Source organism: Pangasianodon hypophthalmus, chromosome 25 (genome assembly GCF_027358585.1).
Source record: "Pangasianodon hypophthalmus isolate fPanHyp1 chromosome 25, fPanHyp1.pri, whole genome shotgun sequence".
NCBI lineage: Eukaryota > Metazoa > Chordata > Actinopteri > Siluriformes > Pangasiidae > Pangasianodon > Pangasianodon hypophthalmus.
Genome location: NC_069734.1, coordinates 16171128 through 16179407, shown reverse-complemented (window position 1 = coordinate 16179407; position 8280 = coordinate 16171128). Strand labels below are relative to the sequence as shown.

General features: G+C 38.4%; 1 long non-coding RNA gene across 1 annotated transcript; it reads right to left on the bottom strand.

Annotated features, from left to right (window-relative positions):
* Positions 1 to 3796: 3796 nt before the first annotated feature.
* Positions 3797 to 6959, bottom strand: LOC113547603 (uncharacterized). Its single transcript, XR_003404840.3, has 4 exons — positions 6871 to 6959; positions 6613 to 6679; positions 5527 to 5765; positions 3797 to 5297 (listed from the first exon to the last, which is right to left on the bottom strand). It is a non-coding gene; the product is annotated as an uncharacterized LOC113547603 (long non-coding RNA).
* Between the last annotated feature and the right edge of the window lie 1321 nt (positions 6960 to 8280).

Below are 8280 nucleotides of genomic sequence, written 5' to 3'. Positions count from 1 at the left end.
TTTGCATTATCCAAGCCGATTAAACGGCGCAATGGAAACTGCTCTTTAGTTTTCTTTTTTTATTTGTTTCTTTCTTTCTTTTTATGCTAGCCCCTTGTGACACGTCACAAATCCCCTCGCACGCGACTGAGTACTCAGATCTGATTGGCTGAGCTCCAAATTCAAATTCGATTCCAAATCCTGATACATTCAGAAGTATTCTGATGATCCTGCGATTGCTGCATGTATCAGGGATGGTCAGGAAGAGGAGTACAGAGCCCTGATCAAATCCTTCAAGTGACTGGAGTCACAGAAACTGCCTCCTAGTAAACACCTCTAAAACCAAGGAGATGGTAGTGCACCTGGACAATAAGTTGGACTGGTCACTTCACACAGATGTACAATATAAAAAAGGGCAGAGACGGCTTTTCCTCCTAAGACGGTTTAGGTCCTTCGATATCTGCAGGACGACGCTACGTATGTTTTACCAAACTACAGTAGCAAGTGTGCCGTTTTATGCTGCAGTCTGCATTAAGCAGAAGGATGCAAGGCGGGTGGACAAACTGGTGCAAAAAGCTTCCTCAGTGACTGGAATGAGGTTTGAAGCACCGGAGGCCATGGTGGAGAGAAGCACACAGAAGAAGCTAGAGGCCATTCTGGAATACCCGGACCATCCCCTACACAACACCCTGATGGACCAGAGAAGCAGCTGCAGTGAACGACTCACCTCACTGCGCTGCAGGACTGAGCGATACAGGAGATCCTTCATCCCCACTGCCATCAGGCTCTACAACACCTTAGCCAATGGCAGATGACTAATCACTACTCTCATTACTTTACTACTCTGACTAATTTCTACTACTCTCACTACTTTTTACTACTCTTACTACTTTCTTTCTTACTTATCTACAAGACTACCTGAATTTTCCTTCAGGGATTAATAAAGTTTATCTTATCTTATCTTATCTTAAATATAAGCAAATTGTTTCACTCCACTGTTACATCACTGCTTCTCTTTTTTTTTTTTTGTTTTGTTTTGTTTTGTTACAGTGGTGACAATAACAAGCCACATTATTAAAGGTATTATATTTAGGGGTCCAAGCACCAAAGTCAAATCTGATCTAATCTGTTCTGTCTGTGGAAAGTTCAGGAAGAGAAAGCTGTATGGCTCCAAAAAATATTACTTGAAAAATGTAAATAATGTTCATGAAATAAAGCCGTGGAATTTATTTTCCAGTTAAAGGGGTCCCTGGCTACTAAAAGGTTGAGATACACTATATGGCCAAAAGTATTTGGACACCTGAGTATTGAACATCCCATTATTATAAAAAAAAAAAAAAAAACAGGGCATTAATATTGAGTTGTTGCCGCTTTTCCTGCAATAACAGCCTCCACTCTTCTGGGAAGGCTTTCCACTAGATTTTGGAACATGGCTGTGGGGATTTGTGATCATTCAGCCACTGGAGCACTAGTGAGGTCAGGCACAGATGTTGATCGAGGAGGCCTGGCATGAAGATGGCGTTCCAGTTCATACCAAAGGTGTTAATTGGGGTTGAGATCAAGGTTTAATATGCAGGCCACTCGAGTTCTTCTACTCTAATCTTGGCACACCATATCTTCATGGAGCTCGCTTTGTGCTCAGTGGCATTATGCTGGAACAGGCTTGGGCCTCTTAGTTCCAGTGAAGGGAAATTGTAATGCTACAGCCTACAGATACATTCTATATAATAGTGGGCTTCCAAGTTTGTGGCAACAGTTTGGGGAAGAACCATATATGGGTTTGAAGGTCAGGTGTCCACATATGGTTGGCCATATAGTGTATATTGGGACAGTTCATCTTTATTTTCTGGCCTGATAAGTGGAAGTCAAATCTTATGTCACTAAGCTCTTGCAGTTAGAATAGAATATATATATATAAATATTTAGTGTGTGTGTTTGTATATATATGTATATATGTATGTATATATGTATGTAAAAGGATAATTTTAACACACAAGTTGAGAGAGGAAAAGTGAAGCGCTATAATCTATGTATGAATGGATGAATGAAATACCCATAAGCCATGGTTAAATGATGCACTCTTGGATTTTATGTACAGTAAATGGTGTTTTTTTTAATTAAAAAAAAAACATCTTAATAAGCAGGGGGATTTGGTGGAGTGGGAAATGTAGCAAGCTTTTAATATGTCATTTTGGGTTCCGCTCAGATGCATGGCTTCACTCAAGTGAAAGAGAACAAAGAGAGATATGGAGATATATCTGTGCTTCCCCTATTTAAAAACCAACAGCCGCCACTGCAGTATAAATATATACCTTCTGCTTTGATTTGGTATGCAGAGCGAGAATCGTATCTGCTCGGATTGTTATTCAGGAGATGTTTAGTTATTGATCTGATCAAAGGTTTTAAGGACTGACAGGGCTCTGGGTTAGCACACTTTACACTGAACTGACTTTGCAATGTGTCCCATTTCCTGCACAAAGATAGCATCAGTGCATCGATTTGCATCTCATACAGTACGCATAACCTTTCAGAGGGAATTCAAACAAATATTCAAAGATATTCATATAAATGTTTCAGACATGCAGAAAGTGATCATAATTATTGACATCACAAGTGCAATATGGTATATTTGCTAAATTTCTAAAAATAGTATAAAAGACACTTGAATGAATTCTAAAACTAGTTGTGATTTTGATCTGATATATATATATATATATATATATATATATATATATATATATTTATATAAATATATATGTGTGTGTGTATGTGTGTGTGTGTATGTATACACACATACATGGGACACTTGCAAAGTGTGCTTATCCCACCCCCAAGCCCTGTCAGTCCTTAAAACCTTTCAAGCATGGTGGAGGTAGTGTCATGGTTCAGTCTCAAGATGGTAGCAGCAGAATGAATTCCGAAGTCTACAGAAACATTCTGTCTACCAATTTACAGAGAAATGCATCCAATCTAATTGGGAGAAACTTCATCACACCCTAAGACAATGATCCAAAACACACTGCCAACACGACAAAGGACTTCATCAGGGGAAAAACTGGAAGGTTTTAGACTGTCAATGACCAGATCTTAACCCAATTGAGCATGCATTTCACCTCCTGAAGAGGAGACTGAAGGGAGAAACCCCCCAAAACAAAGAACAACTGAAAGAAGCTGTGGAATTACAAAAGAAGGATGCAACAGTTTGGTGATGTCCGTGGGTCGTCTCTGCAATCAAGGGATATGATATGCAACAAAATATTAAATATTATTTACTTTAACACCATCTGTTCCAATACTTTTGCTTATCTAAAAATTGGGTGGTCTGGCACAAAAGGTGCCATGTTCTATTGTTTAACACATCTAGATGTAAATACCATGAATTGAAATTCTGCTCGATCATCTCATATTCATCTTTTGGTCTCAAACCCAAAAAAATATCTTCAGTGTATTGCAAAAACAAAAGAATTGGCCTTGCTGTTCCAATACTTTCGGAGGAGACTGTATATTACTGAACAACCTTGGTGACAAAAACAGTCTTGACAAAGACATCACATGACTGATTAACTGTGAAAATTTTTTAAAAAGGTGTTAAGAATAAACTAAGAATCACCTTAGCCTCATTGCTGACGTTAATTAAAAAGAAAAAAATTGGTCTCTTGCTCCCTCTGGAGTGACAGTGCAGTGTCGCTGATTGAAACATGTTCTTGATGAATAACACTTTTAAACATTCAATCAGAGCATTTAAGATTATTTATTTTTCTTTCCTCACAACATTAATTTTCCATGATGAGACTGACATTTGTATAAAATTGCCCCAAGTAAATACACAAACTGGCCCTAGGACTGAGACAATCTTGTCTTAATCTTGATCTCAGATAAGGTCAAGACGAAAACAACGATACCCCAGAATAAAATTAGGAAAAATTTAACAACACAGTCATGGGAAAAGGAGAGTACACCGTCCTTCAGTTCTAGGTTTTATTTATTAGGACCTAAAGAACAATTGAGTGGTCCTCACCAACTTCTACGAACAAACAAATAACCTCAGGTGACAACAACAACAAAAAAAACACAACAGACTTCAATATTTTAAATTTTTCCCAAAAGTAAACTTACATTCAGAAACCAGGTGGGAAAAAATAAGTATACATTATCTTTCAGTAACATGTAGAACAACCTTTAGCAACAGTAATTTGAAACAAAACAGTTAAATAAAAGTGCTGTTGAATTCTCTAAGCATATACAGGATCTTATTGTCTAAAGCTATTGATCAGGAGAGGGGTACAAAACATTAGATGTACCATGGAACATTGTGTAGGCCATCATCAACAAGTGGAGAAAATGGGGCACCAGAGTGACATTACCAAGAACAAGACGTCCCTCTGAAATTGATGAAAGGACAAGAAGAAAACTCATCAGGGAGGCTGCCAAGAGTCCTACAGCAACATTAAATGAGTTGCAGGAATATCTGCCAAGTACTGGTCCCTCCTTGAATGTGACAACAATGTCTCATATTCTTCACATTTCTGTGCTATGGGGTAGAGTGGCTAGACAGAAGCCATAAGTGTATTATGGTCTGATGAGACTAAGGTACAAAAAATAATAAATTGGGTGTAATTATAAAAGATATCTTTGGTGCAAATACAAGTGAAGCATGGTGGTGGGAGCATCATGCTACGGGGATATTTTTCTTCAGCTGGGACTGGGGCTCTCTGGTCATGATAGAGGGAATCATGGATAGCTCCAAATTCCAATAGGTTTTGGCACAAAACTTACAGGCCTCTGTTAGACAGGTGAACATCAAGAAAAATGTCACCTTCCAGCATGGTAATGACCCAAAGCACAAATCCAAGTCAGCAGAGAAATGGTTTCAGAAGAGGGACGTCTTGTTCTTGGTAATGTCACTCTGCTAAACTTTTTATACAAACTATTGTGCATGAAATAACCTAAATTTGGTGTGGAAGAACTCTAGTGGCCTGCAAAGAGCCCTGACTTCAACCCTACTGGACACTTTTGGGATGAACTGGAACACTGACTCATATGCTCCTCGCCCGACACCAGTGGCAGGAAGGTGGAGACCAAATCCATATTAATGCTCATGTTTTTGGAATGGGAGGTTCAACAAGCGCATATGGGTGTGGTGCTCAGGTATCCGCAAAGTTTTGACCATATATGTGTCACAAAGGTGGTTTGAAGGTAGAAGGGAATAAAGGCTGGCTTCGTATTAGTAGCACGCAGACTGGAGGTTCTGGAAGTATACCATAAACTTCAGACTGGACTACACCACTGCTACATGCAATACACACCTTATTTGGAACCTGAAAGGCAAACACACACCAAAGAATATTGCCATAACAATACAGAATAGCTAGTTATATAACACACCAAGAGTTCTTGTTTTATATAAAACAAATTTCCAATTTTATTCATCACCTTTACTTCAAAATTCTCCTAAGAATACTTCTGATAAGACCTCTTCTCACATTAGTAAATGGTGCTACATCCTTTCACGTTATTGCAGTGTTATTGATAAGATTAGGATGTTACCTTGTAGATGTAGAAGTCAATCCTGTTGATGCTGTTCAATGCTGTAAAGTCTGGCATTGGGCAAACTTAGCCAGTCACCTGGGAAGTTACGGCAGCCACCAGCCATAGTGCCCACTTTCCATATGCCCTCAAAGTGGGAAGAGTTCCAACATCCCAAATTATCATCGTTTGGAGTATCTGGAGTCAAGTTACAAATCTCTAGCACTGAATATCGCTGAATGTAGTCTGCATATGTCATCCTGAGAAAGAGAGAGAGAGAGAGAGAGTGAGAAATTCTTCAGTCCTCCTGTACTATGGCTCTGTCCAAACCTCTAGAAAATGTGTCTAGTTAGTGTTCTTATTAATAATAATTTTTCACCATCACTGTGCACTATTAGAGTGTGTTGAGTTAGAGAGTTATATAAAAGTGCTGTTGAATTCTCTAAAGGTGTTAATTAAGATTCTATAACCGAAGCTCTGTAGCCTCAGATTCCTGTTCTTAGATGACGGGAGTGGAATCTGATGTGGTCTTCTGCTGTTGTATCCCATCCTCCTCAAGGTTTGACGTGTTGTGCATTCTGAGATGCTTTTCTGCTCACCACGGTTGTAAAGAGTGGTTAGTTGAGTTACCGTAGCCTTCCTGTCAGTTCGAACCAGTCTGACCATTCTCCTCTGACCTCTCTCATCAACAAGGCATTTCTACACACAGAACTGCCGCTCACTGGATGTTTTTTGTTTTTCGCACCATTCTGTATAAACTCTAGAGACTGCTGTGCATGAAAATCTGTGCGTGAAATACTCAAACCAGCCCATCAGGTACCAACAACCGAACCATGTTCAAAGTCACTGAGATGACATTTTTTCCCCATCCTGATGTTTGTTGTGAACATTAAGGGAAGCTCTTGACCTGTATTTGCATGAGTTTTTGCATTGCACTGCTGCCACATGATTGGCTGATCGAACATGAATGAACAGGCGTTCCTAGGAAAACGGACTGTAAGTTTATGGAACAGTACGTGTTTCAGCCTCGTGAAAGAGTTTTACAACTTAAGTGGACTAACTGTGGTAAATAAAGTGAAATACTAAAAAAAGGCACCTCATCTTTACCAGAAATCTCCATCATCAGCCGAGCTTGGCCTTATCCTCTGGTAAGACTTGATCTCACTCTTTGGAGCTGAGGATGAGGACAAGATGAGATTTGTCCAGTTGAATAGTGATTATTAAAAAAATTACATGTGGACTTTACTGTGGATTTTATTGTATTAAAAACACAATGTTTGATTGCATAACTACTTACCCATAACTTATTAAAAATATAATTTTGCACAAATATTTGCGATTGGCTCTGATCAGTTAACAGCTTACCCATCGCTCCAGGCACTGCTCCACTCCACGTGACTCCAGGGATTTCTGAGACGAACCAATTCCACCCGAATCTTACTCACTTGCACCTACAGCAATAAGAAAGAACCATCAATACGTCTTGTGCCATTTCAGTTTTTTAAAAACATTTGGCAAGATGCATTAAGATATTTATTTTATACTTGATTACAGGCATTCTTCAATACAGATTTCCCTTTTTAAAATATTCCACCCCTATTTTCTTTGTACAGTATATTCTCGTTGTATTTTCATGATCACCAGCACACACGGCAATCTTTCACTGGAAAAGTAAGAAATAAAACACTTTTGTGTTGTGCTATTAGAGGAAAATAATCAATGGAAAGGTGATGTGATGTGGTCTGATGCAAATTTTCCTATAATTGCACATCCGAAGTGTTTTCTACCTCTTTATAACACAGCAATTTGCCAATGCTGACAATTATTTATACATGAATTGTTGTTGTTTTAATTCATTTATAATTACATTGTTGAGGAACATCCTTGAAACAAGTCAGTTCCTGTTTTCACTTTCACTTATAGCAGTGATAAGCAAGTCGTTCCCCTTACCAGCCTCTGTTAATAAGCCAAATATAGGACTAAAACACTTGGGGGTATGAGAGTATCAGAAAATAATCAAAGATGGAGTGGATAAATGAACATATTGTTACCATCCCATAGATGAAAGATTGCTACTTTGGTATACTTTGCCACACAAGGACACTCAACAATGCGTCTCATAAATGAGTGCTAACAAATGGTTTGAGTTTCTTGGTTTACTCGGGTTCACGTTTTAATTTCATGAGCATAAAACCCACTTTACTCCAAAAGCATTATGGCCCACATATGTCACAGCATGGAGCATTCGTTTCTCTGCGTTCTTGCACTGGTTTAGTAAATATAATGTGCAAATATCTGTAAATATTATAAACATGCATTACCAGTGTATATGGTCATAAAAACATTCATTAATCCAACGCAAATTTCCCTTCGACTCTCATTCGCAGTTAGCTAACATGTATTAACTGCTGTATCACTACCTAGCAAGTAGAACTGCATCTTTATTAGTCTATACATATGAACATATTTTTGTTACAATTCATTCTGAAAATCAGTGGATTTTTCCCAAGACTAGCAGCTGTACCTTAATGTAAACTGAAAGTTTACATTAGCCATAGCCAGCATTGATAGTTAGTGACTAGCTAGCTAGCTGTTACAGAAGGCAGGTAGCCTACACTTCACGACTGGCCAAGAAAAGCAGTGAAATTATACGTTCAGAGCAGACAGACAGAAAGCAAAAAAAAAGTGCTTTAAGCTGTTTGTTTCAATATTTGATATCTTAATACTTTGTTAATGATCTTGCATTAAAGAAATGCCATGATTTGAGTTAGTATT